Source organism: Falco rusticolus, chromosome 17, assembly GCF_015220075.1.
Source record: "Falco rusticolus isolate bFalRus1 chromosome 17, bFalRus1.pri, whole genome shotgun sequence".
In the NCBI taxonomy this organism is placed as follows: Eukaryota; Metazoa; Chordata; class Aves; order Falconiformes; family Falconidae; genus Falco; species Falco rusticolus.
Window position 1 is genome coordinate 3097191 of NC_051203.1, and position 16187 is coordinate 3113377.

At 53.0% G+C, this 16187-nt stretch overlaps 1 long non-coding RNA gene across 6 annotated transcripts; it reads left to right on the forward strand.

The window, feature by feature from the left end:
- Positions 1-1423: 1423 nt before the first annotated feature.
- LOC119158657 lies at positions 1424-15979 on the forward strand. 6 transcript variants are annotated; one of them, XR_005107938.1, is made up of 9 exons: positions 1424-4389; positions 4502-5580; positions 5728-5833; positions 7112-7263; positions 9094-9283; positions 10000-11920; positions 12026-12147; positions 13143-13295; positions 13781-14930. It is a non-coding gene; the product is annotated as an uncharacterized LOC119158657 (long non-coding RNA). The 6 variants fall into 6 exon arrangements; XR_005107941.1 differs by having other exon boundaries at positions 1424-2519; positions 3570-4389; positions 10000-12147; XR_005107937.1 differs by lacking the exon at positions 13781-14930 and adding an exon at positions 15522-15979 and having other exon boundaries at positions 10000-12147.
- Positions 15980-16187: the final 208 nt, after the last annotated feature.

A 16187-nucleotide genomic window follows, 5' to 3' on the forward strand; every position in this document is an offset into this window, starting at 1 on the left:
TGGGAGAGCAGAGCAGCCCATTTCTCTTCATCACCACCAACAGATCAGAGCAAATCACTTTTGCATTAGCTTTAATAAATCGATTCAATTTGGTGAGCGCCCCCCACCCCCCAAAAAAAAGAAAAAAAAAAAAAGAGAGGAAGAGATTAAAAAGTAAAGGAGGAAACAGCATGGGATGCTTCCAGCAATTGTGGTGAATGGTAAATCTCTTCTTTATTACTCTTTTATTATTTCCAGAATCTGAAGTTTAAATAATTAAGCAGAATAAATGGTGGATGAATATTATTTTCAAGTTTTATTTATTGATTCTCAAAGGACAGATGTGTAAAGAAACCCAGGCATAAAGGAAGCTAATTTCTCTGGTGGTGTAAATCAGGGTAGGAACATTAACATGAATGCCATTTAAAGGAGATTTACACCAGCTGATCATCCACTCTCCTAATTTTGGGAGGAAAATATGGAAGACTACATAATTTTTAATAATTTTTTGTACTGTCTTCTGTGCGATTAATTTATTTTCCAATTTAAAAGCACATCAGGTTCGGGTTTGTTTTTGTGGCTTTTTTTTTTTTTTTTGGTAATTTAAATAAATTTGTTTGCAGTATTACTCACTCTAAAGGTCTTTTCAGGAGCATGAGGCTGGAAAAGCTCCATGTGCCTGCGGGTTTCTGCTCACAGCATCTGCAAAGCCGGGCTGGTACCCTGCAAGGCGAGGATGTGCTGCATCGCGCAGCAGGCGCTGGACTCGTAATACCTGCTTTAGCAATGTATTTATTTTTTTAAACATATAGATGAAAGCCCAACTTCCTGGAGCACACCCCTCTGTGCAGTCCCGAGTCTGCCACCGTGCAGGGTTGCGTTTGGGGGCAACCACCTCATCGTGCTTTCACTGTTCTTAATTGCAGCTTCAGTCTCAGGTCACTGCTGATCCGTCGCACGCGGGGGTGGGGGGGCTTGCCTTCTGCAGGAGATCTCCAGCGCTGGGATATTTTTGGCAGGAGGAGGAGGAGGTGGTGGCTCCAGCAAGAGCAACAGAGGCCTCGGAGAAGCAGAGGCATGCGAGTTGGTATTAACAGTGGGGCCAATTAAGGAGACAAGGAATTAAGTCAAACTGACACCTGTAAGTAAATCGACCCAAAGGAAATAGGATGCTACATGAAATTTCTGCTACGCAGGGAGGGACATACGGATAAAGTAGCTACAGGAACAGATAAATAGGGGGTTCCCTTTGTTACCCACCCTTGCCTGTGTGGTAAAACCAATTAGGGCACGTCGCTGGTGCAGTCGCAGCTGATGGGGATGGGCACCGGCGTGGGAAGCACTGCCAGTTTTCAGGAATCCCCAGCTCAGCTCACTCTGGGCAAGTTTCGTCATGCAAAGTCTCAGCATCCTGAGAAGGAGTTTCTCGTGCTTGAGGCATCATGCAAAGTCTCAGCATCCTGAGAAGGAGTTCCTCGTGCTTGAGAGAGCCCTGAAATACAAATGCCGGGAAGGCGAGGCTGGGTGTGCGCAGCTCTGACTTTTATGGCTTCATTCTCCACGGATGGGGTCATGGGAAGTTATTTTGTTCCAGCAAGACGGGGAGAATCTCAGGCGTCGGGAGTTTGGCTTGGGTCCCTTCTCATCTATTACCAGCCTAGAAATGAAAAATCTGGCTGTGATTTGTAGTGATTGCAATGGAGCAGAAAAGCAGTTGGTGTCTCCGATCCCTCACCGTTCATTATTTTTTTTCCCCCTGTGCTCCTTGATAGGATTGGCAATTGGGATTTGGGGAGCACAGGGGTTGGTGTTTGTGGCCTTTTCAGCTCCACCAGTAGCACCTGCATCGCAGTGTGCCCTGAGGCTTGTTTGGGCAGCCTGAAGATAAATCAGAGAGTTTATAAAATGTTTCAGAGGAGCACGTGAAAGTTGGGGATTGCCATTGCACGGTGTGTTTGCGACCAAGGAGGATCCATCCACTGTTGCCTCTGGAGATGCGTGGAGTTCATTATCCCCCTGCCTGGAAAGCAGGCTGGAAAGCCAGGAGGCTGCATTCATGTCTCTGCCAAAGTATGTCAAATTAATCTATCTAGCATCTTTGCGATTTTTTTTTTGCCCAGCTTTAAAATGGGGACAGTTGTCACCTGCCTTTTTTAGAGCAGGCTCATGTGTTTAAGAGGAACTGCGTGTGGGACGAAGTTTTGCTCCCACGCTCGCAGCAGGGGTGAGATTTGGTCCTTCAAAATGCCACTTGATAAATAACAAGTAGTGATAAACACTTATTGTTATTCTCCCTTTTTTTTTTTTCTTCTGTGGGAGTAGATGATATTGCTAAGTGACCGAATACTCATTTGACCCTTGAAAATGCAAGAGTCATGTTTAATTCATGTCTTTTATTTATAGATTTAGGCTCCTCCAGTTTCTGTCTTGCAATGTGCAGCTGCTGCTCCAGAGCAGAGGGAGGGTGTTTGGCCAGAGCCCCCCCCCTCAAGGAACAGCTTTCAGGACCAAGCTGTGGCAGGAACGCTGTTGGGTACCATGTCAGCCCCCTGCATGCTGATGAGGGCTTGTAAGAAAATAAATATGGGGATTTTTGCAGCCAAATTGCATGAACATTTTTGGTGGAGCAATCACAGCTGGCTGCCCGCCTGCCTGCCATCAAATCAAGGGTTTTCCAGTGGTATTTGCATCCAGCATGTTCCTCCAAGAGACCAGCCCAGCGAGATGGGGTGGAAGGGAGCCATGTCTCCCTGTCCCTCGCCCCACCAGCCCCATGGCGCCCTGCCGAAGCCGAGCCCAAGGGTTGGAGCAAACTGGGCTGAGGGGGAAGCTCTGCCCCATGACCACAGTCCAGCAAAGCCACACGAGGAGCTGAGCGCAGCGCAGAGATGCGTGAAGCCAGGAGATCATTAATCAGATTAATGAGGCCATGATCTTAAAGCCACATACAGATGACAAAAGTGATTGAGTGGTGCTGGACAGAAGCAACGTGGGCAGAGCTGGCTCTGGGATGAACTCGTGTTGTCAGCAGGGAAAGACAGTCCTGGGATGTGTGGCCAGGGGCACCCGAGCAGAAGGACGGGGACATAATCCTGCCTCCCAGTACAGCACTGGTTAAACCACTGTCAGCTGTGGGCAAAGCATCACAGGAAGGGAGTGGGAGAGGCTGCAAAGGGAGGGAATTGCAGCCTGGAGGAAGATAAAGGGTTTAGAGAGGATGGCTGTGAAGAAAGCGATTAGAGGAAATTAAAAATGGCCAGGCTGGAGATCAGGGTTGGGGAGGAGGAATCTGGCCATGCCGGTGCGAGGGTGCACTGCAGCACGGGGAAATTGCTGTCATCACTGGACCGTGCCGAGGCTGGCAATAAACAACGACATTAGATGGAGCAGGAGGCTCACGCGCGTCCAAGGCCAGCCAGGCACTCCAGCACTGGCACCAGTTTGGGGCTGAAACAAAGCAGCAGGCCAGCGAAGGGGCTGGAGGGGGCAGGGAGGTGTTAATTCCTGCCTGGTGACACCCTGAGGTATATGCTTGGTGAGTCCGAATGAGCTTTTGGTAGAGCTCTTCTGCCTCTGGTTTTTCAATCTAGTGATTAAACATCCATCGCAGACGTGCCTCTTCCCTCGGACAAACGTCTTGCAAAGGCCAGGCAACCTTGGGCATCATCAGTTGCCTTGAACTTGGCACCTTCTGCAGCCACAGAGAGCCACGGGAGATGGATGTGTCGTCCCCAGTACTTCGGGGCGCTGGCTGGAAGCTTGCCTTGCCCTAGGAGCTCTGAGGATGCTGAAGGACCGGTCCTTGGAGTGCAAACGCTGGATTGGAGCAGGATTGGAGATTGGGGACAGATAAGGATGCTCTTGCATGTCTCAGCAGTGCCATCAAATGCACTCGTGTCGCTTTGGTGGGGGAGAGGATGAGGTGGGCTCCTGGGTGCTCCCTGGGTCATTGCTGCTGCTCCTGGGAGGTGCCCGAGGGCACGACCCTACAACTTGCTCCCTAGAAATTGCTGCCAACCTGCGGGGGCTCCGACAGAGGCAGTGTCACACCAGAGGTGTTGTGTCCATTACAGGTGGCTGTGCCACACCTCCAGGTTGAAGAACAACTAGGAGAGCCGAGATGTTCACCACAAGCCTTCTCTTGAAAAGGATGCTGCTGGAGGGGAGAGCTCCGGGTGGTGGTTTGACCCCTCGTTCTCCTCTCCCACTGCCTCTTCTTAAAAAATAGGAAAGAATTAAATCCCATCAGTGGCTTTTAAAAGCTAACTGAAAATGTCCTTTATTAAATTACCACCCTATTGATCTAGCAGTCATCCGAAAGGGGATTGATTGAGGACTTAAACAGACGCACAGCCGGGCCAGATGTTCAATTAATGTGCATAAACGGGCAGTGGAGAAGCAATTTTCAGAGTAAGTCAAGCAAAAGATCAATCCTGTTTTGCCTCCCATGCCAAAGTTGCTTCTGTATTTATTTTTATGTTATTTCATCTTTTCCCCCCCTCCCCGTCTCTCTTATGATAAGGATGTCGTCGAGAGACAGCACTCAAAGCCCAGCTCGCTCCACTCACGGAGCCATCGCTCCCTTCCGTCAGGACTTGGAGAGGACACGTTTGCAGAAGGGTCGGGGAAAGCCACATCGAAGAGAGAACTCGCACCTGAGGGTGTTTTTAGCATTTTAAAATCCCAGGTTCTCTGTTAAACTCCTACAGAGAAGGCAGGATGCAGCAGAAGATCTGTCACCTACTTTGAGGATTCACGTGTCTGATGAACCTTGAGTTTCTCCTCCAAGTCTGGGGAAGATCTGGGGGGGAAAACATCTTTATTGAGTGTTTCCTCCCGTCTCTTCCCCACATGATAATTCCAGCTGGATGCTAGGGGCGAAGCAACTATGATGGATATACAAATATCTAGCTTCTCTCCGGCCTTTCCAAAGACAGCCCGCGGACACAGCTGAAGCAGGAGTGAGAGGAAAGCATTTGAAGGCAAGTCACCGTTCTGTGTGTGTGTGTAAACAGCAAGAAATACTCTGGGTGGGTTTTTTCTCCAGACTTAGCAAGGATCCTGGCAAGAAATGCTGCTCTCTGAAGGCCATCAGCACAGCTTTGGCTTGAGGGCTTTGCTCCCGATCTCCCTTAAGGCAGAGGTAGGTGGCATCACCCCACGCACGTAGAAGGGATCACCTTTGACGCGGCCCAAGGAGAGCGCAGAGCCAGGCTGCTGAGCCCCAGTGCATGGGGAGGCTGAGCCAAGGCGTTCCGTGGCTCCAGAAGAGCTTCCAGGTGGAGCTGAACCACGGACCCAGTGAGCTGGAGATGCTGAGGTTCCGCTGTGCCTGATGCACCATCGGTGCAAATCCGCTGGGTCCTTCCCCAGGGAGCCAGCAGTGCCTCACAGCAGTGACACTGGGGACCTTGATCGTCTTGTTGGGGACGCTGGGGCAGAACTGGAGCCCAGTCCCCTGCACTGGGTTCTGCTCATTCAGCTTTTGCTAAGCAGCGGCTGAAACTCCTTCTTCTCCGTCAAGCAACAGAACAGGAATTTGGTGGGGCAAAGGACTCTTGATCTACTGCACTTGGGGAATATGGGCTCAGGAACGTCCATGTGAGCTCTTCCACCTTCCCTTCACTCTTGGCTTTGTCCTCTGCTCCCCCTGGTTGGGTGGATGTGGGGTCCCCAAGGTCCCCATGGTCTGGGCACGTGGAGAAGGATGCTTTCCACTCGCTGACCTCTCTCCTCCTGCCCCCCCAGACCCAGCCGTCCCCTCACGCTGCTGCTGCTGCTCTGGGTGACAACATGGCTTTGTGCATCTCCTCCTGCGGGAAGGGGGGGACCGTGTCCTGAGCTGGCATCACAGGTGAGTCACCACGGCGGACAGCCTCCCCTTTCCTTAACAGCACAGCCCTGGTGCTCGCAGCTCCTTCCCCAGCACCAACAGGAGGGACCAAGCTCTGAGCTAAAGCCATAATTAGCAGGAGCTCATTGCAAAGGCTGGGACCGAGGGGCTTTTCCGGTCTGTTACTGCTTGAGGAGCCTTTCATTATGAGGATGGAGAAGTGTTATTCCTCTTCCCCTTGGCAAAATGTGGGATTTCTTCTCCCAGGAGGGGTGGGGGTGCCCTGGGGTTCACTTTCCTCCTCCTCCTCCCTGGGGAAACATGGTTGGAGCTGCTCTTGGTGCAGGGAGGAGGGGGCAGGAGGAGGGGATGAGGAGGGCCATGGGGGGACAGCCATGGGAGGAGAGCCAGAGGGATGTGCTTGGTCCAGATTTGTTCAGTCTAGTGATTCAGGAGCCAAAAAAGAGCTGGCGGGGGCAGCAGCAGCGCAGCCCCCGTCTCGGGTCAGGGCAGAGGGGGGGTGAGTGGAGCGGGGAGCTCGGGGGTCCCGACCTGTCTCCTCTCTCCACCTGTGGTGCCCGTGGGGAGCAGCAGAGAGGGAAGGGAGCTGGAGGCTCCTTTCCCCTCTCTCATCTGTGTGATAGAATCATTTTTGAGGAAGATAAATTATTAAATGAGTGAAATCTTCTGTGAAGAGTTAATAAAAATGTATCTTCAATGAGAATGTGCTGGGGCTTTTTACAGCACCTGAATGGAAGCTGCTCCTGCGGCAGACAGAGACCTCTCATCTCCTTTTCCTTTTCTTTTCCTTTTTTTTTTTTTTCTTCCTCTTTTTGGTTTTTTTTTTCTCCCCAAGATCATTGTTTCTTTCCTGTTCAAGAATAGCCGTGCAGGAATAGATCCGCACCCCAGCAGCTGGCAGGAGCCATGCCAGCGGGGGGACATTGGACCATCTCTTTTAAGTCAAAAACTGGTCAGCAGTGAAAAGGATTTTTGTGTGTTTGTTTTTTAATTTTTTATACCTCTGCTTTTGGGATTTTTGCAGCCAGTATGTTATTTTAACGTGTTACTTTGTCCCTGGTAGTACAGGCTGTAATTTAATGTGATTCTGTGTTAATAAAAGATTATTCTGTCTTTCTTTTTTTACTTATTCTTCCTTTGGTTATAATCAAATAAGTGGAGCACATTGTTTAACAGGCTGTGAGTGCTGGAGTGTGCCTGGGTGTGATGGGACCTGCATCCTGGTGTGACAACTCGCTCCAGCCAGCACTTGCATTGCTTTTCCCTCTGTCTTTACAGCTGTTGGGTGTTTTTTCTCCCCCAAAGATGATCCCTGCAACATTCCCACCCCACCAGGACAGAGAACCCGAGCCCTCGCCTTGCTGATCTGCTGCTTTGCCACGTGGCTGTCGGGATTTATCCAGTACCCTTCCAGCCTGAGGCACGGGATGGTGAGTGTCGGGATGCTGATTGAGATGCTGCCCATCAACCAGCATCCTGGCAAAAGTCCACAGCTGTGGGAGCACCGAGTAAAGCTGCTGCTGGGGGCAAAACCCCTCTGCTGGCATCTCCTTAGGCTGCTGAGACATCCCAGCTGCTCCTGCGATGGCCAAACCGCTTCCCTGCCTAAGGGCAAACTCACCAAAGCTCATCCAGAGCAGCAGCACAGCCCGGTTGTGACTGTAAATTTGGGGGGCAGGGGGGAAGAAGTGATTTATATGTACAGTTGGGATTTTATTTGCATTTTAAATCACACTCTCTGCTAAACTAATGGACCCCCTATTTATAGATGGCTCCAACATAAAGTGACTGCTAATTACTACAATTAATATAGCGTTAAAGGCTTGCCAGCCAACTCCACTGCAACTTGTATCGCCTACTCATTTTCAATTAAGGCACATTGACAAGTAAAATACGCAGTTATTAAGAGCAGAGCCCTGTTGTGTAATTACATTTTTCTAAGGTCATTAATCTCCTGCAATATTCAGTTTTGCACCCAGTGGCCGGAGTGGGGGCAGTTTCAAGGGGCTCATCGGGGACGGTGGTAGCTTTTAGGCAAAGTGAAAAAACGGTGAGATTTGTTGTTTTTATTTGGCCTGCAGGCTGTGGGTGCACATCCTTGGGTGGGCACCCTTGGATAACGCATAGGACCATCGCATCTGTGGCCAACAGGTGCCTGTCTAAGGAGCCTGTCTCTGCCACGCTGCACCCTTGGGTGCTTTGGCTGCCTGTGAGATCTTTCTGCATTAAAGTCAGGCAGAAAACCCCGTGTTTGTGGAGCTCTTAGGTGGGAGTTATACTACGGTCAGGTTTCTATGGTTCATCCCCACGTTTATTATTATTTCCTAAGCTCTTTGGAGACACCCAGGATGAGCTGCCTATTGAATAGGGCTTTTTCCTCCCGGATAACGGACGGGAAGGGCTCTGGGCTGTACCCTGTGTGCTTTTTGGGGGCCAGAGGGAGAGTAGAGGAGCTGGGGGGATGGAGACCCCGCTGTGTTCTCCCCACCCGGGAGCAGAGCAGCCTCCTCCTGCCCCACCAGCTCCTGCCCACCATGCTGGGCCAGGGGGTTACGGCAAATGCCAGCGAGGCTGAATCCTCACGCTAAGTCCATGTCTGTTAATCCAAGCCCCGGCAGCACAGCACTGAGCCTCTCCCGCCGCGGGTCCAAGCCTTCCTTGTTTGATGCTTTGTGTGCTTTTTGGCCGAGTGTCAGTAAAGGCGCTGCCAGCCACGGAGGGGGCAACGGATCTGTAAAGCAAAAGGAAAACAAATAAAGAAAAATCAGTATAAAGAGAGGCTTAACTGCAAACAAGCAAGCAAACATCCAGAGCAGCGAAGGAGCATCATCTCCCTAATGCCTCCAGCAGCAGCTGGTGAAATCATGCGCAAAATCCTGCAGCATTAGGGCACACATGGCGACAAGGTGTAGTGCTGTGATTATAATAAAGACAGACACGGGCCTTTAACACTTTCAAGCTGATGCTTTGATTGACTGCTTGAGACTCGGTGCTGGCAAAGCAGCTGGAGCTCACCGATTGCCGGCGCCTGCCTGCTGCGGGGAGCGGGGAAGGAGGGCAAGGAGGGCTGGGTGGGGGGGCTGGTGCCCACGCAGGGCTCATCCCAGTGCTGGTGCCCACTGGGCGAGCTGCTGGGGGAAGCCTGGATGCTCTGTGCAAGGCTCAAGGTCTAACCTAGCTCTCACCCATCCCATGGGTGTCCAAGAGCTGAAACTGCCGAGTGCTCCTCAGCCCCCTGCAACAAAGTCCTTGCTTTACAGGTCCTGCCTGGTTTGTAGGTGGTTTGTTGGTTTTCTTGGAGCTGAAGCTGTTTCTCTGGGTGCCACCTCCTCCCTTAGGTCCGGGGTTTGGTCTTTGTCTCTGGATGCTCTGGGGTTCTGCATCTCCACCGACTCTCTGGATGCTTTCTGTGCCAGAACTGCTCTCCACAGCTCACCCGTGCCTCGCCAGGTACTACAGCGCTCCGCTGGTTCCCGTAACTCCAGGGTTTAAGCGCCCAGCATGGCCCTTAGCACCAAACAGCCGTAAATCTCCAGGTCCTTGTTTGCCTCTGGCTTTTATTGACAGCACGGAGGAACGGCCAGGGCCACGTGCAAGGAATGAAGATGTCCGAGGAGCTCCGTGTGGAGGGATGGCCAGGAGCACATGCTGCTCGTCTGGGCCTTGGGACACTTTTTTGCTGCTCCCTGGAAGGGGATGGCTTCTGCCCCACTGCAACGGCAGGAGTGGGACCTCATCCAATCCTTGCTCACCAGCTGGGTTTTTTTGATGTTTAGATCCTTGCAAAAGGTGAATGGAGGTCCTTGTGTAGGGACTGCACCGCAGGGCAGGGCTACTCTATGAACAGACTGGATGCTCCGGTGTCTCCCCTGCAGACTTCCAGAGGGGTCCAGCAGGAGCTGGACACGTGGCTTTTGCCAAAGCTCAGCAGAAACTGCCCCAGCTTTCCCAGCTGGCTCCCCACATCATCCCCCACCCAATTCCAGCAGACCAAGGAGGGTGAGGGTGCTCCATCCATCTCCATCCCTCCTGGTCCTGTCCCTTCTTGCTGCTTGGTAGTTGCTATGGATAAGGTTTACTCAAATTTATGGCACTTTGGAGGAGGTTTCTAGGAAGAGATGCCTTTTGCCCACTGAATTACCAACATCTCTCTCTCCTCTTCCCAGGGCTCAGCTCCACGGCTTGACTGACACAGAAGCGTTCCAGCATCAGAGACTGAGAGACAAGCAAGCAATTTGCCAGGAAATTATCCTTTGGGATTCCTCCTCTCTCCAGTCAGTTTAATTGGGTGAGCTCAGGGTGGCTTTAATTGCTGTGCTCAACACGCAGCTTCACCCCCTCCTCTCTTGTTTTGTCTCCCATCTCTCTCTTCCCCCACCTCCTTCCCAGCACCATTTATCTTCCTCCTCCTACAGCATCTCCCCTTGTTGTTTTTTCCCAATATCCCTTGGAAATGGTGGCAAGCTGAAAACTGAAACACTGTTTGAGTCCCTCATGGCTGACAGGTTCTTTAAGACTTTGGTGCTTCTCAGAGGGTGATGAACTGGCTCAGAGAATCCTGGATTCACCCAGGGGATTTGCAATGGTTGTGGCACTGAATGGCAAAGCATCTGTTGCTGGTTGTGTGCCCTTTGGTGAAGGTGGTGATGTCCGGTGGGATGTGGGATGTGTTTTCACAGTAGCTGCCTTCTTGCCCACGTGCTTTGTGGCTGATGTCTCCTAAATATGTCCCAGCATGGGCTGAGGTTGCAGCAGAGGCTGTAACTTCCCAGTGCAGGACTGGGAGCCCCTGGTCATGGCTGGAGCCTGGAGGATGTTCCCTTATCCCTGGTGCTGCTTCCCAAATTGCTCTTATAATTTTTAAGGGGTTGGAGACCACGTGGGGTTCATGGTCATCACGCTTGCATATGGCAACTGAAGTGCACAAACTACACCCACTTAATTTGTCTCGGTTTTTGCTTGGGCTTATTCCAGAACGACCTTCAGGGCATTTTATGGGTCAGATTCTCAGTGATGTGAATTGGAAGCATCCATGAGCCCTCCCAGGGAGGTACCTGGTACTCGAGGGTGGTCTGGCACTTGCCACAGGACTTGTCTAAATGGCTCTAGGGAGGGCTGCAAGGACAGGGAAAGTAGAGAGAGACATTCAAAGTCCATCCTGGAGTCCTTCCACCTGTCAGCAGCATCCCCCTCCTCTCTTCTCCACCTTCACCAGAAGACCCCTGCTCCCCCAGCCTGGCCTGGCTGCAGCTCTCTGCTGCCCACAGAGGCAAAGCTCACTGCTGGGGAGCTTGCAGTGCGTTTCAGTTCGGTGTCTGAATTTTATATAGTGTTCAGAAACAAGACTCAATCTGCAAGCCCACTCCCTGGCCAGCAAACACCAGATTTGTGGCTTGCTCGTGGTCCCCAGGGACACAGCACGAGCATCCAAGCAGCACATGCAGCACTATGATGAATGAGGGATAATTTAAAATGGCAGCTGAAGTCCAAATTCTGTTTGTAATAAATACATAAACTAGTTACAAATAAATTGATTAGCCAAAGATATGCTCTTAACACTCTTTAAACTCTAACATCTGTTTGTAATAAATAATTCAACTGGTAGATGTTAATGGGGAGGCCGGGCTCGGTGGGAGGGAAGGCTGCTTGAGGCTCCGCAGAGACACAGGGCTGCCAAGAACCACGCGCCGGAGGAGCGGCTGTGGCTGCAGACACATCCGTGTGCTGTCCTGGGGGCTCCCCACGTGCCTGGCAGCCACACGCGTGTCCAGCCGTGTCCCAATTGACACAGCCACGGTTGCACAGGTGGAGAAACTCTGCACGCAGGGTGGCACGTGTGTGCTTCGCGTGTTCCTGCCCGCGCCATGTGCTCCCACCCATGGGAGCAGGCTGATCCCTGGGCGCAGCCACACGCAGCACCGTGTCCCTGTGGATTGACGTGGAGATACGGCCGCACGCAGGCGTGACGTTATGGAGCTTGTTGCATGTGGTGTGCGCACGCTGTGGGCGCAGCGGGTGTGGAAGTTGCACACGTGTGTGTTTTCTGGCATATCCCTGCCCTGCTGCGGGATCCCAGGGAAGAAGCAGGTACCTGCACCCCCCTCCCAGCCTTGCCTCCAGCAGCCCTGGCTGCAGGCAGCAGAACTGGCTGTCACAGGCTGATAATTGTTGGGTTTCTCCTTTTTTAATCAGTGCTAACAGCTGCTGTGCCCAATGCACGAGGGGCTGCTCCTGGCACTGGTGGTGAGCTGTCAGCTCAGGACCATCTCCCCGATCAGCTGGAGGAGCCAGCTGGAGCTGGACCAAGGCTGAGAGTGAGTAACACACTGGGGGGAGTGGGGGGCACTGGCAGCTCCAGACAGGGGATGGGGATGAGGGATGGACCCACTGGTACCCAACCAGGCTGCTTGTGGTCCTCCAGCTGAGCCAGTGCTGATGGTATTGCTCTGCCTCCGGGAAATGCAAATCCTTCGGTGTGGATACATCAGAAGACACTGTCCAGCTCCAGGCTTAGCCGGTTCTGCACCGCTTTTGCAGGCAGAGGCAGAGCTGGATGGGGCCAGAGGCAGGCGAACGCCAGAGCATCAGCCCAGGCGAGGCAGCATGTGCAGGAGGAAGGTGACGGTGCCCTGGCACAGCCTGTCCTGCTGTGCTCTCCAGGATTGTGTTTCAATTCCCCCTCTGCAGACGGGGAGCAGGCGGGTGCCGATGCACAGGGGTGGGCTGCAGGTTGCTGGGGCAAAGCTGGCTGTCGGGGTTAAGGGGCTGAATTGCTGCAGTGATGAATTGCTCAGTCTGAGGGTTTTGCTGCTGTCCCACAGCTGTGCTGCGGTCGCAGAGCCACATCCCGGACAGCATCTCCTGGATCCCTCCCATGGGGTCACATCCAGTCTTGGTCTAAGTCACTGTTGCTCCCCACAGTCCTTGCTCCCATGGGCTCCAGCTGCTGTTGGCTTTCTGCTGAATTAGCAAGAACCAAGTTCATTGCTCTAAAAACTTGGTTGAAAACACATTGCCCTCTCTAGGCTGGATGTGTTGCTCCACGCAGAGAGGACATCCAAGGGCTGAGTGATCTGCCATGGGCTGTGGGATGGGACTTTCCCAAAGTATCTCTTGGTGATGCGATGGGGCTTGCACATGTTCCTCGTTGTACGCATGGACCTACTTGTGCAAACCTGGCCATCACCGCACTGTGAGGCCACCCAAAACCAGTAGCAGCAGCAGCTGTTTATGGCTCTCCGTGCAACTACCCACACGAAATATTTTGCCTCCCATATTTTCTGCTGCTTTTTCATCTGCTCTGCTTCAGCTGTAGGGCCAGCCAGCAGCCTCCCGTGGGAGCAGCCCATCCCCGTCACTTTTGGGTGGCTTGTCCTCTGGCTGGCATCCTCCCCTGAGAACAACAGGATCCTGGAGTGAGCGTGCACCACCCCCAGATGTGCCACCATGGGAATTTGATGGGGTAAGAGGGAGAGAAGAGGACAGAAGAAATGATTGAAGGGTCTTAATCCTGCCTGTGAAGCTCTGGGGAGGACCCAAACCTGGGAGATGGTCAGAGGGACAGTGTGGGCAGGAGGGAGATGGACTGTCAGTGTGGTTGTCACCTCCTGTCACCCAGGTGTGAGGCGGGGCTCTAACTGTTCGCAGCCTGCAGCCTCCAAGCATCAATCCCTGCTGCTCCATCCTCTGGTCCCTGCTGCTCCATCCTCTGTCAAAACAGCACCCTGAGCTCCCCAGGCGGTGCGGAGGTGCTCCTCCCATTACTCACCCCATCCCATCCGTGTCTGCCCTGGAATTAAACTCATTTGTCACTGCTGCCCTCCTCCCACCCGCCCCTCTCCCTGTGTGCTCATCTCGCAGGACCAGCTGCTTGTGGCAGCCCCATGGCCTGTGTATCCCGATGTCCTCAGGCACCGCAGGCCTCATCCTGTCTCCATCTGCTTACAGATGTCCTGGGGCATGCACAGAGCCATTTCTTCTGGCCCCCACCTCCACAGACCCATCACAAGTTGGGACCCCCCAGTGCTGCGTTCAGAGGCAGCCCCTGAGCCCAGCCCACACCGGTGCTGATGCACCAGGGCTGGATGAGGCTGAGCTGACCCATTCTCCACCAAAACCCTCTGGAAAATGCCAAGGAGCCTCTTATGCCCTCCCTTTCCCAGGGCTGACATGGCAATTTGGCTGAAGTTGTTCTCCAGCCCCTCCCTGTCCCTTCCCTGCCCCAGGCACCTCAGCCCCCGGTGAAGACGCGGCAGGGAGCATCGCTCCCAGAGTAACAGGTTCATTCCCAACCTCCTCCATCCTCCCATGCTGCGTTTCCTCGACACGCTCGCTCAAACCTGCTTTGCCGGCATTGCTCTCCAGCTTGCAGCACAGCCCCTGGGAACATTCCCCCAGCAGCCAGCAAGAGCTGCTCGTTAATTAGCCTCCCGTTACTCCCGAGCATCCCCTGCAATAACACACAGCTCCTGCTTTTTAACTACCTACAAGTAATCACTCAGTCTCCAATAAAAAGGGAAGGAACAAGCCCCTGGTTGTGTTGTTAGCAATAATTTTCCTGGCTGTTAACCTGCTCCCGTACTCTAATTTTTCTCATGGAAGCCCCAGATGTGGTGGGGAAGGACGGGAGCCAAGCGCAGCTCCCGTCCTGCTGCTGACTTGCTGCCAGCCGCCCAGAGCCACACGTTCAGCAGTTCTTATTCCTCCCTGCCCATCCCACGTGCTGGTTTTAGGGGCACAGAGGGTGTGTGCACGTGAGTCTGTGCAAGAGAGACTTCCCACGGTCCGGCGCTTAGCTCAGCCTGCAAATTTTTATGGAAAAAGCTGGGAAAATGCGAACGGCTGTGATTGGGATTTCTGCATTAGTCCTGGAAATCCCGCATCAGCCTCGGAAAGGCAGTCGCTGCCCTTAAACAACTTAAAGTGTGAGGAAAATACAGTCCTGTCTGAGACGTCAGCCTTGCCGGGTTATTCCCAAGGAGCCAGCTGTTTTCTTCTCTTGTTGCCTGTAAATCCCTGTCACGCTTAAAGCCTCTCTCCTGATAGGGAGCCTAGCGCCTGAGCCCTGAATAAACCTGCTGCAACTTTCCAGCTTAGCATGCCGAATGTAATGTTCTTAACCAGCCTCATCGCGGCAAATCTCCATATTTCTCAGGGATAAACACTCACCTCTCCTCCCTCTGTTTTCTGCTTTATGGCTGATTTTCCACCGGGAGTGTGGTATCAGGCTGTAATTGCTTGGAGGGATGCTGAGGCCACTAAGAAGTCTCTTGGTTTCTCCGTACCCCCGCTCTTGCAGGAAGGTTGCCCGCCCAGGGTGGTTTGCAAACAGCTCTTTCTTGAATGGGAGAGGGTTTTGCAAAAAAATGGAGCCGGGGGAAATACCCCTGAGAAGCTTTCAGCTGGGTGGTCCTGTCTAGTGGTGGGGATGGGAGGATGCTGGCGAGGGATGGCTGCTGAGATTGCTACGGACACAGTGATGCTGAGCCGGGCAGTGGCATCTCTGTGGGCTCCCAGGCATCACCGGAGTGGTACAGCCATCGGTGGTGGGGGGAAGGGCTGTCCTGGGTGGGCTGCATCTCCTCTGAGGGCCACACTGAGGGTTTGGCATCACTGGGGCTGGGTCAGGCAGGGCTGCTCAGTTTTACATAAATTCACCTGCACTGGGCTGCTCCCTCTTGAGTTTCAGATGCAAACGGAGCTGAAATCCCCACCCTGGCCCACACCACTGCCTCTCCTGAGCTGTTACTGGTGCAGAAAACCAAACTGGACTCAAACCCCATGTCAACAGAGAGAAGGCTGCATGGAAGCAGGGCCAAGCTAAGCAAGCTCCGAGCCCTCCCAGTCTTGAAAACATCTTGAATTGTGCTGTCAAACAAGGTGTGTTGGGGCAGGGTATGCTCAAGGCTGGTTCAGCAACCCAGGGAGGTCCTGGGAGAGTAGCCAGGCTGGTGCAGCACTACCAGGAGCTGGTGGTGGTCTCCCTCCTGCTGCATGGGGGCTTCTGCTGCTGTGGGCTGGAGCTGTGGCCATAGGCTGTGCCTGCCTGGGGCTCTGTAGCAGCCAGAGGTGCCATCCACTCGCTCCTCGCTGGGCTGGTGATGCTCACAGCTCTCCAGCCCCGTCTCGGTGCAGCACGTAGGTGAACAAGGGGGAAAAGAGATGGTAGAAGGGAAAGGATGGGGGAGCTGATGAGAGGAGGAGAGAGACAGGCAGGGATTGTTCCTAAAGCATCGGGGTGTGGGGGGGAATGAGGATGTAGATCACCAGAATTGGCAAGGGACAGGCCATAAAGCAAAAATAAAAAGGTATTATAATTTATGATGCACAGTAAAAATATCCTGGGAACTGGGTT